General features: G+C 47.7%; 1 protein-coding gene and 1 long non-coding RNA gene across 3 annotated transcripts in view; one reads left to right on the plus strand and one right to left on the minus strand.

Moving 5' to 3' along the window:
* Nucleotides 1-21,803, minus strand: part of nrg3 (neuregulin 3) — a 314,472-nt gene that overhangs the window by 126,491 nt on the left and 166,178 nt on the right. The window lies entirely within an intron of this gene.
* Nucleotides 1,652-20,931, plus strand: LOC116966561. Its single transcript, XR_004410052.1, has 3 exons — nt 1,652-1,775; nt 3,254-3,258; nt 20,922-20,931. It is a non-coding gene; the product is annotated as an uncharacterized LOC116966561 (long non-coding RNA).

The following is a 21,803-nucleotide window of genomic DNA, read 5'->3' on the forward strand; positions in this document are numbered from 1 at the left end:
ATTCGCTGTCAAAAATGCAATCCCAGCTGAGTCAATCTCCCCCCATAACGATAATTCTCCATCCCAGGCATTACCCTTGTAAGTATCTTCTGCACAATGTTTATAGCTGTTATCAGGTACCTGTGTGGTGTGGTGACCACAACTGTGCACTATACTTTAGTTTTGGTCCAACTAATGCTTGATATGGTTTAAGCAAGAGCTCTCTAATTTTATATTCTCTGCACAGTTTAGGAGCCTCCTTCTTTGCTTCTCAGAAACAAGGAACTGCAGTTGCTGGTTTACAAAGATGGTACAAACTGCTCGAGTAACTCAACGGGCCAGGCAGTGTCTCTGGAGGATGTAGATAGCTGTCCTTTTGGGTCTCAACCCTTCTTCCTCCCTCCAATCAGTCTGAAGAAGGGTCCTGATCCAAATCCATGTTCTCCAGGGATGGTATCTTCCTCTTTTGGAAAAGAGGTGAGGAGGAACTTCTTTAGTCAGGGGGTAGTTAATCTGTTCAACTCATTGTCACAGAGGGCGGCGGAGGCCAAGTCAGTGGATATTTTTCAGGCAAAGATAGACAAATTCTTGATTATAATGTGTGTCAAGGGTTATGGGGAGAAGGCAGGAAAATGGGATCTGGAGGCAGAGATCAGCCATGATTGAATGGCGGAGTGGACTTGATGGGGCCGAATGGCCTAATTCTACTCCTACAACTTGTGAACGTGCACTATCTGACCTGCTGAGTTATTCCAGCACTGATGTTTCTACCAATTCCATGGCCACACATTTATTTGGATTACGTTACATTTGCCCCTCCAATGTATCTTCCTGCAGCCTAGAAACTTTTAAAATTAAACCCAGTTTTGGTCCCATTGCCAAACCACTTAATCACAGACCCTCCAGGTTCAAATCATTATAGTAATGGTATAATTATAGTAGTTCAGCCCTGTGGAATTCCAGTAAATTCAGTCCCCCAATTACTGAGCTATTTCTCTTTAACTTATTTCAAGTTCACTTTCCTTTACATCTCAAGGGCTTGACTTTCCTGATCAATTTGCATGTGAGATTTTCTCAAACACTTTGCTAAAATCCTTGCCTACCCTTCATCAACCCTTTAGGTACCGTCTTAAATTGTGGTGGTACAGCAACACTGCTAGTACAGCTGTCGCCTGGCGCAACCCAGGTCCGATCCTGATCTCTGGTGCTGCCCGCGTGGAGTCTGCATGTTCTCCCTGTGATCGAGTGTATTTCCTCTGGGTGCCCCGGTTTTCTCTCACATCTCGGGTTGGTCGGCTTCATTATCCACTACAGATTTCCCCTTGTGTGCAAGCGATTGATAGAATCTTGGGGGGAAGACGATGAGAATGTGTGGAGAATAAACTGAGATTAATACAGATGATTAGATGAGTTTAGTTTAGTTTAGAGATACAACGAGGAAACAAGCCCTTCGACCCACGTTATGGCCTGTCCCACTTTCCCGAGTTATTCACGAATTCTCCCGAGTTTTCCCCTTGATTCTAACTCACAGAATGTTCGTAACGAGTCCGGGGCATCAGGTAAGTCGGGACGTTTTTTCCAGCCTGATAAAAAATGTCCACGAGGGAAAAAATAGTCGGGAGGAGAAAAATTGCAACTTACCTGATGCCCCGAGTACCTACAGCTGGCATAACGAGCCGCTACGATATATCTACGGTCTCCTACAGACTCGTTACGAACATTCTGCGAGTTTGAATCAAGGGGAAAACTAGGGAGAATTCGTGATTAACTCGGGAAAGTAGGACACAGGCCCTTTAGTCCACACCGACCAGCGATCACTGCACACTCACTAACGCACGCTGCATCCTTCGCAGGGACAGTTTATAATTTTACCAAGTCGAGTAGCCTGCAAACCTGTATGTCTTTGGAATGTGGGAGGAAATTGGAGATCCTGGAGAAAGTCCATGCAGGTCACAGGGAGCACCTGTAGTCAGGATCAAACCCAGGTCTCTCGTGCCGTAATGCCCCCTGTCCCACTTAGGAAACCTGAACGGAAAGCTCTGGAGACTTTGCGCCCCACCCAAGATTTCCGTGCGGTTCCCGGAGGTTTTTGTCAGTATCCCTACCTGCTTCCACTACCTGCAACCTCCAGGAACCACCTGCAACCTCCGGGAACCGCACGGAAACCTTGGGTGGGGCACAAAGTCTCCAGAGGTTTCCGTTCAGGTTTCCTAAGGACAGGGGCATACGACTGCAGCTCTATCACTGCACCACTGTGAGTGTTTGATGATCATCATGGACTCAACGAGCTGAAGAGACTGAGAGCCTGTTTCCATCTTTGTGATTAGAAACATAGAAAATAGGTGCAGGAGTAAGTCATTTGACCCTTCGAGCCAGCACCACCATTCAATATGATCTTGGCTGATATCCAGAATCAGTGCCCCATTCCTGCTTTCTCCCCATATCCCTTGATTCTGTTAGGCCTAAGAGCTATATCTCACTCTCTCTTGAATACATCCAGTGAATTGGCCTCCACTGCCTTCTGTGGCAGAGAATTCCACAGATTCACAACTCTCTGGGTGAAAACATCATTTTCACTATAACCTTCCTTGTTATCTTTTAAAAAAAAATCATCATCATCCAGCCACATCTTCCCTTAACAATTTCACACTGTCTACCTGTGATGAATCTGTGCCTCTATGAACGCTGACGTATGCCATCCCTCGGGACATAGTCTAGCAGTTTGCCCTGCTATGACGTTAGTTTAAGTGGCCTGTAGTTCATTCCTCTGTCCATTCAGCCTTTTTAAAAAACGGTACCACAATATGGCGGCACGGAGGCGCATCTGGTGGAGTCGCTGCCTACACAGCGCCAGAGACTCGGGTTCGATCCTCAACCCGGGTGCTGCCCGGAGTTTGCAATTTGCACGTTCTCCCTGCGACCGCGTGGGTTTTCCTCCGGGCGCTCCGGTTTCCTCCCACATCCCAAAGACGTGCGAGTTTGCGGCTTAATGGGCCTCCATGCGTTGCCCCTATTGTGTGGGGGAGTGGATGCAGAAGTGGGATAACATAGAACTAGTGTGAACTGTGGGCTGAAGGGCCTGTTTCCATGCTGCAGCTCTAAAGTAAAATAAAATAGCAGCCTTCAGCCAGCAGGCCTTTAGCCAACGAGAATCATAATATGACAGACATGTTCTGCGCAATTTTCTCCCTTCTCTTTTTTTAAACAAGGCTGAGGAAGGTTTTTATCTGGACTGAAGCTGCTGCAGCTCATCAATTGTGATTGGTGCAACAAGGAGCTGTAACCGGCTACCCAGCGACTGGGCTGGAATGACAATCGCTGCAGCTCCGAGCTCACTCCCGCAGGCTGTGGATCAATCGCTGCCTGGCCCGGCTATGACAACCCGCGGGTGTACATAAGGTCACCAGTGATAGGGGCAGAACTAGGCCATTCGGCCCATCAAGTCTACTCCGCCATTCAATCACGGCTGATCTATCTCTCCCTCCTCACCCCATTCTCCTGCCTTCTCCCTGACACCCGTACTAATCTAGAATGTGAGGGGGTTAGCATACGATGAGCGTTTGACAGCACTGGGCTTCCACACGCTGGAGTTTAGAAGGTTGAGGGGGGACCTCATTGAAACTTACAGAATAATGAAAGGCTTAGATAGAGTGGATGTGGAAAGGATGGGAGAGTCCAGCACCAGAAGGCAGAGATAGACACATTCTTGATTAGAATGGGTGTCAGGGGTTATGGGGAGAAGGTAGGAAAATGGGATTAGGCAGAGATCAGGCATGATTGAATGGCGGAGTAGACACTGGGCCGAATGGCCTAATTCTACTGCTATAACTTGTGAACTTGTGAACTTGCAGTGAGGGATTCAAGCCATCGACTGCCTGATAGCATTGAACATTGGCCAGCAGCAAGGCACAGTCACTGATGCGGCTACGCCAAGGCTGGGCTCTGAGGGTAAATGAAGCAGGTGAGAGGAGCAGGCCGGCCCGGCCCATTGTCAGTGAGCTGTTCGTCTACCAGCTAAAGGCACACATCAGTGAATGCACAAGCTGATGGCTGCACAGGACCGGCCCAGCAGTGTTCCCTGCTGCCCGTACAACATCTGAACGCATTAATGAGCCGTAAAGCACCAAATGTCCCTGGGTAGACGGGTAGACCTCTTGGCAACCAGGGGAAGGCAGTGAGATTCTCACAGCTCACTTGAAATCAAATAGTGCTTGGTCTGAAATCTTCTCTCTCTCTCTGTTAACCATGTGGATGAGGGTTGGGAGATGGTGGGAGGGGGGAGATGAGACGGAAAAGGATTTGCTGAAGGGATGGGAGAGGAGAAGTGAAAGAGCGGAGAGAAGACAACCCAAGTCTGTCCAGCCTCTCCTTGCAGTATATACTTTCCAATCCATTCATCATTCTGGTAAACCTCCCCTGCACCCTATCCATGGCCTGCACATCCATCCTATAATGGCGCGACCAAAACTGCACGCAATACTCCAAATGTGGCCTAACTAAAGTTCTACAAAACAGCGTGTTTAAGAAGGAACTGTAGATGCTGGAAAATCGAAGGTACACAAAAAAGCTGGAGAAACTCAGCGGGTGCAGCAGCATCTATGGAGCGAAGGAAAAGGGCAACGTTTCGGGCCGAAACCCTTCTTCAGACTGATCGGGGGTGGGGGGGGCGAGGTGAAGAAAGGAAAAAGGAGGAGGAGCCCGAAGGCTGGGGGATGGGAGGAGACAGCCCGAGGGCTGAGGAAAGGGGAGGAGACAGCAAGGACTAACAAAATTGGGAGAATTCAATGTTCATGCCCCCAGGATGCAGACTCCCCAAGCGGAATATGAGGTGCTGTTCCTCCAATTTCCGGTGTTGCTAATAAACAGCATTGTGATATGAAGCTATATCATGATGTGATGGGCCGAATAGCAGAAGGGGATGCATGATCAGATTCCCCAGCAGGTGACCGAATCTGCTGCCTTGATTATGGTGCTGCCTCTTTCCTTCCTGCTGTTGCCTTTGTTGTGTTTCCTTACGCCAGTGCCTGATCTGCTGACGGATCTTGGCTGGGATCTGGGAGCTCGGGAAGTGCTGAGGTAGCAGAATTCTCTCTGCAGCTAACATCCGGCAGTTACGTTGATGTTGTGCTCGATGTGTGTGTGGGTGAGTGTCAGCGTTTGAAGTGTTTTAACACTCATGCACAGCAAGACAGCATAGGTGCAGGGGAATGGAGATATCTGGGAAGAGACAAATCCGAACACGGACGAAATAAATCTGCCTATAAATATCTGCAGGCAAGAAATACAGTGTGAAGGAACCTCCCAGAGATGGGGAGGGACTATGCATGGGCAAGCACAAAACGACAGATGCTACAAAACCTGGTGCAAAAAGCAGAACATGCTGGAAATATTCAGCAGGTTAGGCAGCGACTGTGGAGAGAGGCACAGTGTTTCCTGTCAACAAGGTAGGTACTTGGGGGTTGAAGGTCAACAGGGTCACCCTGACCTGGAGAATGTATGGAGAACGGAAATACTATTATACGTTGTCGTCCCACTGACTGGTCAGCCCGCAACCAAAAAAGCTTTCCTCTGCACCTCAGTACATGTGACCATCAACTAAACTTAGGAACTTGGAACTCAGGAGTGGGCAAAATCCACCAGCTCCGCAGACTTGCTGATAACAATCTGATTAAGGGTCCCGACCCGAAATGTCATCTGTCCATTCCCTCCACAATTGACTCGTAAAGGAGGCATATGGCATGCTTGCTTTCATAGGTCAGGGCATTATAACAGTCCAGATGTCAATGTGCAGCTTTATAGTTGGGGCACATTTGAAGTATTCTGTACATTTAGTTTAGTTTAGACATACAGCGCAGAAACAGGCCCATTGGCCCACCGAGTCCGCGCCGACCAGCGATCCCCGCACATTAAAACTATCCTACACACACTGGGGACAAATTACACATACACCAAGCCAATTAACCTGCACACCTGTACGTCTTTGGAGTGTTGGAGGAAACTGAAGATCTCAAGAGAAAACCCACGCGGTCACGGGGAGAACGTAAAACTCCGTAAAGACAGCACTCGTAGTCAGGATCAAGCCTGGATCTCCAGTGCTGCAAGCGCTGTAAGGCAGCAACTCTACCGCTGCGCCACTGTGCCACCCCTTCTGGACGCCCCATTACAGGAAGGATGTGGAGGCTTTGGAAAGGGTGCAGAACAGGTTTACCAGAATGGTGTCTGGATTAGGGGATAGTAGCGACAGGGAGAGGTTGGATAGACTTGGATTGGATTCTCTGGAACATTGAGATTGCGGGGAACTGATGGAAGTTTCTACCATTATGTGGCATAGATTGTGTAGACCTTTTTCCCAGGATGGAAAAAAAAATACTAGAGGGCACAGCTTTTTAGGTGAGAGAGGCAAAATTGGTGGGAGATGTGTGGGACAAGTTATTTACACCAATGGCAGTGTGTGCCTGGCATGCACTGCCAGGGTTGGTGGTTGAGGCAGATATGACAGTGGCATATCTGTGTTTGGCTTTTGGATAGATATATGAATATGCAAGGAATGGAGGAATATGGCAGATAGATCAGAGATGGTCTTGGCACCATGTTCGGCACAGAAATTGTGGGCCGAAGGGCCTGTTCTTGTGTTGTACTGTTCTTTGCTCGATGCTGCCTGACCTGTTGAGCTAGTGCAGCACTTAATGTTTTGCTGATATCAATGACAGGTTAATTTTTCACTGTTTTCAAGGCCATTTATGGATCACACATCTCAGGTCCATTCGTTTGATAACCAAGAAGGGAGATGTGCTTCAGTAGAGAGAGGCAGTCAGGGCATGCCGGAAGGAACATTGGAATAACTCCACCTCAACCATGGCTGTCTTGGACGTTCATCACCCTTGACTCTATCTCACTGTGAACTGTTGCTCCCACTTCACTACTACCATGGGGAGACCGGAGGCCACATGTCAACTGATAAACAACTAGGCCTTGTGAGCAGATGATCTCCCAGCTAAAGATCTCAACGTCAATGGAGAGAAATGTCAGTTAAACTCAACCTCATCTCCGAAAAAGGGACAGACTGGGAAAAGGGGTCAGACGGTTGTGGAGGCCAAGTCATTGGGTATTTTTAAGGCACAGATTGATAGATTCCTGATTAGTAGGGGTTATGTCAGGGGTTATGGGGAGAAGGTAGGAGAATGGGGTTGAGAGGGAAAGACAGATCAGCTATGATTGAATGGTGGAGTACACTTTATGGGCCGAATGGCCTAATGCTGCTCCTAGAACCTATGAACATGGACGCATCATAGATGCCACCGTCTTAACTGTCTTCACAAAAACGTGTCAACTGCAGCAGGCTCTTCGTGCTTTAGACTGGTGGGATGGGATTAGAAGGCTCTCGGCCAAATGCAGGCAAATTGGACTAGCCCAGTGTGCCAAGTTGGTTGGCATGTTCAAGGTAGGCCGAAGAGCCTGTTTCTGGGTTGTACAGCACTATGGCTCTGAGCTCTGTAACTCTATGATGACGTATCAACTGCGATCCACGGGTGCAAACTGGGTCAATCTCGGTACAAAATGGTGCTCAGCAAGGCAGTGACGTTGTCTCGACACTTCTCTCTATCTGAAGAAGGGTCTCGACCCGAAACGTCACCCATTCCTTCTATCCAGAGATGCTGCCTGTCCCGCTGAGTTACTCCAGCATTTTGTGTCTATCTTCTCTCAATCCGCCCGACTTCACTTTATCTCCAAAAAAAACAATAAGAGTGGAGCTAATCTTCAGAGCGAACGGGAAAGAGCTCAAACTGCAGAGCAATGATCGCCCAACCTCAGTCACTGAGCTGCAGAGTGCTGATATGCTGCAAGGCACTGATGATTTATTCACTGAAGCATGCGAGATAACACAAATCTGCAAAACAAAGGGCATTGCCAGCTTGTCCTCGCTGCAGATCACTGCTCCCTGACAGTAAAGGACCACAATGAGACACCGCAGAACAATGAGCCCCTTCCATACCTTGGGAGCCACGTCTCTGCAAAGGCAGCCATCAATGCTGAAATTCACCAGCGTATTCAGCGCACTAGCACAGTCAACTCTGGCCAACTCCACCTGCCCAGAATGTCAGAGTCTCCAGTCAAAATCAGTTTCAGGAATATTGCCCCTGATTTAATGGGATTATATCTGGCCTAAAGTTCAATAGATCTCCTCAATAGAGGGATAGAGGTTCAGCGATTTGAAGTCTTGACCAACCTGCCGCCCCGCTCTCTACACCAAACGGTAGAACTCTTCACATGGGCCTCCGAAGCAGGGAAGGATATTTCAAGGAAGAGAGAAATGTTTCCCTTTCTCTGGCATTTTCCACAATCTCAGGACGTGCTAAAGCAGTTCACAGCCAATGATGGGATTTTTGAAGGTTGGTTGCTTCTGTAAGGTAGGATATATAAAAGCCAATCTGGTGACAGCAAGCCACCAAAGGTGATCGACCAGTGATCTTGGGCGTAGGGTTGGTGGGGAATCTAAAGGGCCTGTCCCACTTTCCTGAGTTATTCACAAATTCTCCCGAGTTATTCACAAATTTTCCCGAGTTTTCCCCTTGATTCAAACTCGCAGAATGTTCGTAACAGGTCCGTGGGAGGTCGTAGGAGTCCGTGGATATATCGTAGCGGCTCATTATACCAGCCGTAGGTACTCGGGGCTATTTTTTTACTCGTGGGCATTTTTTGTCAGGCTGGAAAAAAAGTCCCAACTTACTTGATGCCCCGAGTGCCTACGGCTTGGCATGACGAGCCTGTACGATATATCCACGGACTCCTACGGACTCGCTACGAACATTCTGCGAGTTTGAATCAAGGGGAAAACTCGGGAGAATTTGTGAATAACTTGGGAAAGTGGGACAGGCCTTTAAGGACATCACCATTGAACACTTGAGCACACTGTATGTCTATTACTAACTTGCTTTCAATATTCCACCTGCAAGACCCCAGACAGTACAGAGACCCTTCACCATTCCCCTTCCAGCACTGTACCGATCTCCAAGCAGAATGTTCTGCTCACTCTTTGGACTAGAATATAAAACCATCACCTTACATTCAATCTTCAGCTGAGTAGCTGGAAGCACCATTTCAGAGTGTGAGATGCCACATGGACAAAACTGGATAAGGAAAGCAGGGCTCCTCCACAGATTATTTGATATGATCCAGTGGTTTCAAGGTTCCCATTCCTGATACCACCATTTAATGAAGATTTGTTTGATTAACTGAATTCAGATTTCTCATCTTCACAAGTTCACAAGTTATAGTAGAATTAGGCCATTCGGCCCATCGCGTCTACTACGCCATTCAATCTTGGCTGATCTCTGCCTCCTAATCCCATTTTCCTGCCTTCTCCCCATAACCCTTGACACCCGTTCAAATCAGGAATGTCTATCTCCGCCTTTAAAATATCCACTGACTTGGCCTCCACAGCCCTCTGTGGCATCTTACATAAACTCAAGTCTCGAGATGATATCCAGGCTCTAGATTACCAGTATACTCACAGACCTCCACTAAACCAACACCGCATGACGTATCAGTGTATCTTAACAGCAGGAGTTCCTATCATTGCCCAATGAAAGAGCTGATCAGGGTCTCCCTTGTTCAGGGAAGTGGGTTAAAGTCTCTGGTGAAACCAGATTCTGGAACCTGAGATAAGGTTTTCTCTGGAATGGCCTTACTCTGAGAGCTCTCTATCGCATCCCCAGTTCAATGGGGATACTAGAAGATGGTGTGTACTCTCTCATGGCCAGCCTGGGCTTTGCCAACCAGACTAAGACCTGCCTGGTCAGGGATGACAATGGATTGGGCCCAGGCCATTTCTGTGGGCACTGGTTATTCTTGATGCAGGTCTGCCCAACATAGCAAGGGTGGACTCGAGGTAGAAGGGCATGAAACTGGCTAGACCCATGGTGGACTAGACGGTGGCTTTCCTCTCCTGTTGGTGAACGACTTTGCCAAAGCCTGGCCAAAGGAGGTCTGGTGGCTTCTTGTAGCTAGTGGTTTATCTGTTGATCTGTTGCTTGGCATTATTGTTAGATGGACCTTCCTCTGCTGTTCTCCAATGAAGCATATCATAGATGTTGAGGCTCCTCTGGGATGCACATGCTCTTTCTGTGAAGTGGACTCACTGCGATGGCAATTGCAGATCTATGATGTGGCTCTGGATGATCTGACGAGATGTTAGATAGGCTGTGACCCGGGGGAAGTGTTCCAGTTTGATGCTCCCTCCAGTGTCCGGAAACCTTGTTTTTTTTATCCTGCTTATTCCATGTTACTCGATAAATATTTACACTCCAGCCTTTGATCTCTGCGAGATTCATTAACATTCATTTCATCACAGGCAAGGCAGGCAGAAAGTGAAAGCCTTTCACTCACTCAGCCCCACGACTCTGCCCCAGCTGGCTCTTGGCTGCAACTCGATGCAGTTTCGCAGAGGCCACTGCGTTTGTGCTCCTCATCCAAGGGGCATGAGGGCTCGGACCAAAGCTCGATGCAAGCTCTCCACAGTCGAGGCAGCAATGCACAACCTCTACGATCCTGGATAGACACAAAAAACTGGAACGACTCAGCGGGTCAGGCAGCATCTCTGGAGAAAAGGAATAGGTGATGTTTCCGGTGGAAACTAATGATCCTGGGTTGTGAGAGAGGCAGGCTTGGCATCCATCTTATGGTTTCCAATATCAGTTGGGTGAATCTGTTATTAGTCAGTATTCTGCTGAAATATAGTAGTAAGCAACTGCAGGGTGCGTGTGTGTGTGTGTGTGTGAGAGTTTGTGTATGCGTGTCTGTCTGTGTCTGTGTGTCTATGTGTGTGTTTGTGTATGTGTGTCTGTAGGTATGCTGGAGTAACTCAGCGGGACAGGCAGCATCTTTGGAGAGAACGAATGGGTGACATTTCGGGTCGAGACCCATCTTCAGACTGATCTGTATATGTCTGTATGTGTGTGTGAGTGTGTGTGTGTGTGTGTGTGTGTGTGTGTGTGTGTGTGTGTGTGTGTGTGTGTGTGTGTGTGTGTGTGTGTGTGTTTTTGTGTCTGTGTTTGTGTGTGTACGTGTGTGTGTGTGTGTGTGTGTGTGTGTGTGTGTGTGTGTGTGTGTGTGTGTGTGTGTGTGTGTGTGTGTGTGTGTGTACGTGTGTGATGGTCTTTGCATGCTCGGGTATGTACATGGGTGAATTTGCACGCATGTGAGTGCAATTACATTTTTCACATACTTGTGCAATTGCATGTTCAAATGCTTGTGTACACTTGTGTACATGTATGCTTGTATGCATGTACGCAAGTATGTATGCCTTTATGCACATGTATGCATGCGATCACCCATGGGTTGGCGACGCGACCGACGTCGCAGCGGCCTCTGCAGTCCGTCTGTCTTTTTTTAATTTTATTGTCCTGTTGAGGGTACAGTTTGTGGTGGGTTTTTGACTGTGTATGTGTGGGGGGCGGGGGGGTGGGTGGGGGAAACTTTTAGATCTCTTCCCTGTACGGGGACCCGACCTTTTCCCTGTCGGGTCTCCGTTGCCGTTGGGGCCTAGCACCGTGGAGCGGCCTCCAACCGGAACAACCAGGGGGCTCAAGTCACGGAGCCTGCGGAGCTGCGGACCTACCATCGTGGAGCTGGCCCGGCTTCGGAGCGTGGAGAGCTGCGGTGGCGCGCTGCTGCGACCCGACTCCGGTGGATGGTGACACCGGGAGCTCGCGGGTCCCCGGTGGGAGACTGCTTTGCGGGGCACCGGCAACGGCGACTTCTCCCGCTCGAATTGCGGGGTTGAGAGTGACCTGGAGCGGGGCCTTACATCGCCCGGCGCGGCTTTAAATTGCCGCGGACTTGCTAGCGCCCGCCGGGGGCTTCGACATCGGGACCCGGAGCAGGGCCTTACATCGCCCGGCGTGGCTTTGAGTGGCCGTGGGACTTGCTAGCGCCCGCCGGCGACTTTGACTTTGACTTCGGGAGAGGAATGGAGAGCAGGGGAGAGACAAGACTTTGCCTTCCATCACAGTGAGGAGGAGATTCACTGTGATGGATGTTTGTGTGGATTGTGTTGGTGTGTGTCTTGGTTCTTTTCTTGTATGACTGCAGAAACCAAATTTCGTTTGAACTTCATGTGAGGTTCAAATGACAAATAAACGGTATTGTATTGTATTGTATTGTATTGCTTGTATGGATTGCATATCTGTACACTGCAAGGGCCAGGAGGCGAGCGGGCAAGATCATCTCTGACCCCTCTCACCCTGGCCACAAACTCTTTGAATCACTTCCCTCTGGAAGGCGACTCCGAACTGTCGAAGCCGCCACAGCCAGACATATAAACAGTTTTTATCCACGAGTAATTGCTCTACTCAACAGCCAAAAATCTGTAGCCTCCCTTTGATCTGGTATTTTGTTGGTTCACATGCCTGATCAATGAATGTTTTATTATTATTAATGTTTAGTGTTTTCTGAGTCATTCGTAACTGTCACTGTATGTCATGTTGTTACTTGTGGGTGGAGCACTAAGGCAAATTCCTTGTATGTGAATACTTGGCCAATAAACTTACTTACTTACTTACTTACTTATATATGTATGCTCATGTGCATTTGTGTATGTCAACACATGCATGTGTGGGTCTATGTATGTACAAATGTATGTGTAAGTTCATGTATGTGGGCAAATATTAGTACGTGAGTCCGTGTCTGTACATGTACAAGTAGTTCCAATCTGAAGAAGGGTTCCGACCTAAAACATCACCTATTCCTTTTCTCCAGAGATGTTGCCTGACCCGCTGAGTTGCTCTATCTTTTTGTGTCTATCTTCGGTGTAAACCAGCATCTACAGTTCCTTCCATTGCACGCAGCTGCATGTTTATATGCACAGGACAACACAAAAGTGTGAGTGAGTGACTGTGCTGGATGGGAAGCTGCTGTTGATAGATGACCAGTGTGTGTTCATAGTGACACACCATGTCTATCTGAGGTATGGGTATGCTAATGTCACAGCAAACGTGCTGACAAGAGAGATGCAACGTCACGCAAATGACCACTAACTCAAAGCCTCCGATCAGCTTAAAAGATAGAACCCTTCAACCTACAAAATCCTCATTTTAAAACACAGGCGATGTCCCAGTTTCAGTGCAGTGCAGTGACCTTCCTTGAGAGAGGATATATCCCTAGCACGTAGCGGCCATTTTCAGCAAGTCAATGCATCTGACGTTAACTCTTTAACCATATTGAAAATCCTATGACCACACATTAAATAAGAAACAAGTCTATTAATTAAAGAAGGTCTCCACTTCAGTTGTTTGATCAACCACAATGTCACTCAGGAAATCAATTCTCAGAACCCAAACTAAAATCAGGCACTAAATTTAGCACTCATGAATTATAAATTACAGCGGTGCAGCGGAAATGCAGAAAGAGACAAGGACACAGAATCGCAGCTTCACTAAAGAGTGTTCATCGCACCAGGTGTGGAGCAGCTGTTTAGCCAGGTGTTGAATGGCTGCCTGACAAGGTATGATGAGGATATTCAACCAGGCATGACTTGGTTGAACGTGCAGGAAGGAACTGCAGATGCTGGTTTATGGCGAAGATAGACACAAAATGCTGGAGTAACTCAGCGGGACAGGCAGCATCTCTGGATCAGAAGGAAGGGGCAATGCCTCAGGTCGAGACCTGGGTTTAAGTTACGTTGACAAGGATGCTTGTCCAGATGTGGAAGTCGAGCATGAAGCTGGTGAACAGGTCTGTCATTGGCACATGAGCAGATGTGACACGGTGTGACCAGATGTGGCTCTGGTGTGTTAGGGGTCAACAGAGGCAGTGCGACCCAGATGTTGCAGGACTTTATGGTCAGGTGCGTTGCGATTGTTTGGCCTGGCACGCCACATGTCCAGCTAGACGTGACAGTGGGCTCGACCAGACCACAGAATGTTGAGCCACAGAACATGGCACAGGTGTACACTTGGTTGATTTTATGCCCACAGGAATGTTAGCCAAATGTGAAGCAGGCCATTTGTCCAGATGTGTCGCAATAACTTGTTCATGACACAACTGATCAATCATCTGCATCACACCTGACCAAGGTTCATGATGGCCCTCCTCCATATCTATCCCTTGGTGGGACAGGCACAAATGGCACACTTGGTAAAGCACCTGTGCCCAATAAGATACATACACAACCCAAAACACCTGGGACACCTTTTCTCAACACCTGGTACCATGGTGGCATGTTGGCGTGGCACAGTGGTGCACTGGTACAGTTGCTGCATGACAGCGCCAGAGACCCAGGTTCAATCCAGACTACGGGTGCTGTCTGTACTGAGTTTGTACCTTCTCCCCATCACTACGTGTGTTTTCCCCAGGTGCTCCGGTTTCCTAAGATGTGCAGATTTGTAAGTTAATTGGCTCATTTAGAATTGTAAATTGTCAATAATGTGTGTAGGATAATGCTGCAGGGTGGCATGGACTTGGTGGGCCAAAGGGCCTGTTTTCGCGCTGTATTTCTAACCGAAAAATGAAACCTGACCTAATACCTAGGACAAACATGGTCGAACACCTGGATTTGCATTTGGTCAAGTTACGATGACACATCTGGATAAATGGCCTGCTTCAAGTGCCAATGACTGACCTCGTCACCAGCTGTGGCCAAACCTCTTCATGCTCTATTTTCGCATCTGGACAAACATCTGTGACAACTCCATGTCAAAGTAACTCAAACCAAGTCAAGCCTGGTTGAAGTTCAGACACTCCTCGGGCAGTGGTGGTTGTAGGATGATCTCATCAATCCGTCCATTCTATTTTGTATTTCTACATCTCTCACTAAAGTTCAGAGGACGACTCTGTGCAGCCCCATGGTGGTCCACCAACATTTGAAAGGATGAATGACACTATCTCCGAATAAGACCTATTGAGGGACAACAGTCGAATGGCTGTATACCCATCTGGGTCGCACTCAATGATATTACGTTTGATATTCTTTGGAGTCAGTGGCCAGTTTGAGTTTTGGTTTAGTTTATTATCACCTGTGCTGAGGTACAGTGAAAAGCTTTCTCCATGGTACTTCCATCAGTGGTGTTCATGTCCTCAATGAACTGGGATGGATCTACACCTTTGTAAACATAGGTAAGCAAGTGGGGATCTCGAGCTCCTGGACTCTAATGGATTGGGATCTACGGATGGTCCTTTGATGAGGTGAATCATAGTCATGATGAAATACAGTTTAGAAACATGCCATCTTCCCACGGAGGTCAACCAGGCTATATTAACCCCCTTTTTATCTTCTCCCCACAGTCTCAACGGCTTCCACCATAATCTACTACTCACCTATATTCACAGGCCGTTTCCAGTGGCCAACCCGCATGCCTTGGGGATGTGGGATGCAATCCGCAAGGGGAGAACATGCAAACTCCACTCAGACAACACACCATGGTCAGGATTGAACCTGGGTTTCTGACGCTGTGAGTCAATGGCTCTACCAGCTGTGCCACTGTGCCAGTGTGCCAGTCTACCAGCTGTGCCACTGTGCCACCCATGGCACTCGACGAGTCTCTTTAATCACATTGCACTGCATCACAACGACCTCTGTTTTTCACACCAGCGGGAGCAGAGGACAAATGTGAAACCATTTACAAAGCAGCAATGGATATGCCGTACATTTCAATTTGTCACTTGCCTGCAACAAATTTTACACCACTTCTAAATTAAAACTGATCAACATACAGCATCTCAACTCATTCCCATCAGAGATAGTGTCACTAGTCTTTACAGGGTCACCATTTAGAGCAATAATTAGCTTTTGTGAATAACCAGGTGCCGTTTACACACTTTTCTTCATAATATCACAAGGTTGATTAGTACGGGTGTCAGGGTTTATAGGTGGAAGGCAGGAGAACAGGGTTATGGGCATGATTGAATGGCGGAGTAGACTTGATGGGCCGAATGGCCTAATTCTGCACCTATCACTTATGAACTTATAAACAAGGTGTTTTTGCCCATTACTGTGGGCTGTTTCAGGTAACAGCTATATAGACCCCTTGTCCTATCGATCTATTTCAAACACGTGGAACAATGTGGAGCTCAGGGAGCAGTGGGCAGGAGATCGAGATCTGACCTTATCCCACGTTTACCCGAGTCCCACGCCCAGTCAGAGCGGGCACTCGGCAAACACCAAGGGACCAGCAAACGCCAAGGCTGAGCCTGGATTTCTCGTCGAGCCCAGGTGTGTATAGTTAAAGGGGTAGAAGACATAAACTGAACGTTCAGGTCCCTTGTGTCGTGTATGGGAAGATGCAAACAAAGTATAGAAACCACAGAACAAGTACACATTACACCTGCAGCTAATGGGATGGCTATTGTGGATTAACCCTTGCCAGGTTTAGTTTGGAGATGCAGCACAAAGCGTTTCACTGCACCTTGGTACACATGATAACAATGAACATAAACCATTTTTACCTTGCACAAGGATTGAGGGAGCGTGAAGAGTCACATTGCAGTGGAGGGGTTTGAAGAGAGATGCTGAGATCAAGTTGCAGCAAGGGGGGAAGGGGAAGGATGATGTTGCCATCTCCCACTCAGTGTCAGTGTGATCACTGATCCTGTACACATCGGGTGTCTGTATCTCACTGAATAAACTCCCTCACACCCATCAGCCATCTCTCCCTCTCACTCACTCACACACACACATAAAGCTTTAATAATCAAGGTGCTGGCCCTGAGCTTTGTGCAGTAAAGCTTTAGCCCAGGAGGTATAGTAATTTAGGGCCTACATTGAGTAGCTACACAATGTACCAAGCTGCCTGCAGCACGCTTCTTGCTTACAGTTTATTTACAGGGATGCATAGCTTTTGATTAATTCACACAAGCAGCCTATCACTTCCACTCCAGTGCAGTATATTTCTGTCTTACTGCAGCAGAGGAAGCCACAGAGATCTTGGATTTTCGATTCTATTTGCACGCTGCCTTGTGTGACGATGCTGTGTCAGGGCTGGAGTGGGAGCTGCCTGTGTAGCACAAAAGATCTGACAGTAGAAATGCAGAGAGATTGCGGGCGGGATTGTGAGCCTCGGCGTCCGATTGCCATCTCCCCCCAATGTTGCGGCAAGGATTCAGGAACAAACACTCATGGAGATATTACTAAGGAATACCCTCCACCTTATTCAGCTGCTTACTGCACTTTTTGATTGATTTTAAAGGAAAACAGATTAAGCTGCACCTTTTAGAGACATATAGAGTGGTACAGCATTAAATCAGGTCCTTCGACCCAACTTGCCAACACCGGCCAACACGCCCCAGCGACACTGATCCCACCTGCCTGCGTTTGGCCCATATCCCTCCAAACCTGTCCCTTCCATTTTATCCTTTTATTTTGCAAATTAAAAAATAATGAGCAAAAAATAATTTTATTCACCATCACCGTTAAGGTCCCTTGCAACATTTGCAGAAAGGAAATCCAACGTAACCAATGTAATCCTGGAAAAGGGGCAGGCAGCTCTCTTCCGCCTGGTGCAGTGACTGGCAAAACCTCTGCAACTTTCTGTGTGGAGTATGCATGTCTTCCCTGTGACCAGTCATGTGGGTTTTCTCCAGTGTTTAGTTTACAGTTCAGTTTAGTTTAATTTATTGCCAGGTGTACCAAGGTACAGTGAAAAGCTTTTGTTGCGTGCCAACCAGTCAGCGCAAAGACAATCCATGATCACAATCGAACTGTCCATTTTGCACAGATAGATGGTAAAGGGAATAACATTGGGAGATTCATTGGCCCCTGTAAATTGTCTTTAGTGTGTAGGTAAGTGGTTAAATCTGAGGGGGGAGGGAATTTATGACAATATGGGGGGAATAAAACAGGAATAGTTTTGTATAGAAAGTAAGAACTACAGATGCTGTTATGAAAAAAAAGACACAGAGTGCTGGAATATCTTAGCAGGTCAGGCAGCATCTCTGGAGAACATTGATAGGTGATGTTTCTGAAGAATGGTCCTGAACCAAAACCAGAGATGCTGCCTGACCTGCTGAGTTCTTCCAGCACTTTGTGTCAGGATTAGTAAAGTACAGGGCAGCATAGTGGTGCAGTGACTTGGTGCCTGACAGCGCCAGAGACCCGAGTTCGATCCTGACTATGGTTGCTGTCTATATGCTTATATATTTCTATCAGGATTCTCCTCAACCTCCAGTGTTGCAGAGAAAACAATCCAAGTCAGTCCTGGTAGCTAATCCCCTTTAATCCAGGCACCATTGTGGTAAACCACCTTTGCAATCTCTCTCCAGCCTCTACATCTTTCCTGTAATGTGAACAACAATAACTGTACACAATACTCCAAATGAGGCCTAACCAAACTCCTATAAAGCTGCGTCATGATTCTTCACACTTATACTCAATGCCCCGACCAACAAAAGCAAGCATACCATATGCCTTTTTCACCACTCTACTTATGTTGCCATTTATGGCCCCGACCACGGGTGAACAAGGAGGAGGACTGGCTGAACTTTGTTGCCTTCCACCACAGTGAAGAATGCTGTGGTGGATGTTTATGGTAATTGTTATCGTGTACAGTGTGTTCTTTTTAAGTGTATCGCTGCTGGCAAATTCATTTCACTGCACCTTAGAGTGCATGTGACGAATAAAATTGACTTTGACTTTGACTTTTGACTTTGAATTTCAGGGAGTTATGGACTTGGACCGCAAAATCCCTCCGCACATTAATGCTGTTAAAGATCTTGCCATTAATTGCACATTTCCCCCTTGCATCTACCTCCTCACACTTACTCGCATTGTACCTCATCTGCCACTTACCGCCTATTTGTGTAGCCTGTGTATGGCTGCCCAGCCAGCAGCTGTCTGTCTTTTCATCTCTTTTTTTTAATTTTTAGTTAGTTAAAGTGTTTTTGTTTCTGGAGTTCTAGACTTTTTTATGTGGGGGGGGGGAGGGGGGGAAGGGGGAAACTACCTTTCAGGGTCCCTACCTGGTCGGAGAGGCGGCTTTTCTCCGGGCTGCAGTTTCGACCCGTCCTCGCGGCCTACCAGCGGGCCTGGAGCGGCGTTTCCTGTCGGGGACCGCCCAGAACCACGGCTTCGGCAGCGGCACAGCGCTGGAGCGCTAACGCGGAGCGGAGCGGGCGATGCCTTGCCCGGGTCGCCGCGCTGGAGCTCCGGTGAGCTGAAGACCGCCGAGAAAAACATCGCGGAGCTGCGGGACTGTGGAGCGGCCGGCCGCGGGCAGCGGCGCTGTACTTTACATCGGGAGCCTGGGATCTCTCAATGAGATCACCAGTAGTGGAGCTCCAACCGGCGCGCCCCTGTTGGCCTCGGAAACCGCGGCCTCCAGTATGGAAGCGGCCGTTCCAGGTGTCCCAAGCCGCTGTGAGGGTTCTCCCGACGCCGGAGCACCTTCACCCGGCGAGAACGGCCTGGAACATCGGGTCTCCGTGGAGGCAACTGTGGAGGCCTCAATAGGCCCGACTATGGGTGAACTGGGAATGGGGACTGGACATTGTGCCTTCCCTCATAATGGGAACCATTGTGGGGGGATGTTCTTTATGTTTAAATCTCTTATTAATGTTATGTCTGTATTCTTTCTTTATGTGCTGCATTGGCAAGAAGTATTTCACTTCACTACACCTAGGTGTATGTGACCATTAAATAACCTTTGAACCTTTGATCTATATTCCGCTGTATACTTTGACAGTCTTCCTCACAGCCCATGACCCCAGCAATCTTGGCGTCAGCTGCAAACGCACGAACCAACCCGTAGACGTTTAATCCAAGTCATTGATATATACAGTATATACAGTGTATATATATATAATGACTTGGACAAAAACATTATAAATATATTCACACACACACACACACATACACACACACGTATACACACACACACACACGTACACACACACACACACATACACACACACGCACACACACACACACACACACACACACACACACACACACACATACACACACACGTACACACACACACACACACACACACACACACACACGTACACACACACACACACGAACACACATACACACACACACACACACACACACACATACACACACACACACACACACACATACACACACACGTACACACACACACACACACACGTACACACACACATACACATACACACACACACACATACACACACACACACACACACACACACACACACGTACACACACACACACACACATACACACACACGTACAAACACACACACGTACACACACACGTACACACGTACACACACACACACACACACACACACACACGTACACACACACACGCAAACACACACACACGCACACACACAGACACGCATACACACAGACGCACACATGCACAGACACACACAAAAACACACACACACAAACACAAACACACGCACACACAAAAACACACACACACACACACATACACACACACACACACACACACACGTACACACACACACACACACGTATACACACACACACACACACACACACACACACAAACACACGTACACACACACACACACACGTATACACACACACACACACACACACACACACACAAACACACGTACACACACACACACACACACACACACACATACACACACACACATATTTATCAATAACAGATGTAAAAGCATGTGAAAATGTATATGCCCTTTCCTCTGGGGTTCCTGACTAGTGGAGTTGCCTCTCTTTTTAACGTCAAACATTGAACTCAGCTGGATTACTTCTGAATCTTTTGAGCCTGAGAGAACAGAATTCATTTCTATGCAGTTATTCCTTGTGATTTAACCCTCTCAATCCTATATTATTCTGAAACATCCTCAAAGGCATCTTTTGTACAATCCTATTAATCTCTTTGCATGTTCTGCTCCCACCATGTCACCTAACTTTATATCACCAGAATACTTGCAACTTTGACTCTCTGTCCCTATATCCAGATAAGTAATTTCATGGTGAAAAGCTGAGTGGCCAGCTTCAGGGAAGCTATGATTCAGTTTAAGTGTGTGCCTATTATCCTTACTCTCAGCTGCTGGTCCCCTAACCAACACTAAAAGGTGACACATGTCGACATATTTTTTTGATCGATAGGAAAATACTACATTGAATAAGCCCTTCAGCCCAACACGTCCACACTGCCCATCGATCAACCATTGTCGTTCAACCCACACGGCCCAGATAGATGGATTCCAGGCCACCCGGACTCTATTACCCTGGGTCCTCACACCCTGTGCCACACAACAACCACAGCAGCAGGTGAGCTCAGGTACAGTTCAGCTCCTCGATAACATCAGAGGAAGATCGGCAAGGAGCTCTGGCGTCCGAGGAATGGAGGAGACTGGAGAACAAGAGGAAGGTAAGCAAAATGGCCACCGGGAGACAAGTTCACAATTTATAGGAGTAGAATTAGGCCATTTGGCCCATCGAGTCTACTCCGCCATTCAATCATGGCTGAGCTCTGCCACCGAATTCCATTTTCCTGCCTTCTCGCCATAACCCTTGATACCCGTTCTAAACAAGAGACATTCTGTTTAGTTTAGTTTAGGGATAACAGCATGAAAATAGGCCCACCAAGTCCACACCGACCATCGATCACCCATTCACACCAGTTCTATGTTATAATACTTTTGCATCCACACCCTGCTCATTTACAGAAGCCAATTAACCTAAAAACCTGCATATTTTGGGGTTGTGAGGGGGGAAACCAGAGCACCTGAAGCCCACATGGTCACAGGACGAACATGCAAACTCCACACAGACAGTAGCCAACATCTGTATCAGACCCGGGTCTCTGGCGCTGTGAGGCAGCAGCTTTACCAGCTGTGCC

Source organism: Amblyraja radiata, chromosome 37 (genome assembly GCF_010909765.2).
Source record: "Amblyraja radiata isolate CabotCenter1 chromosome 37, sAmbRad1.1.pri, whole genome shotgun sequence".
NCBI lineage: Eukaryota > Metazoa > Chordata > Chondrichthyes > Rajiformes > Rajidae > Amblyraja > Amblyraja radiata.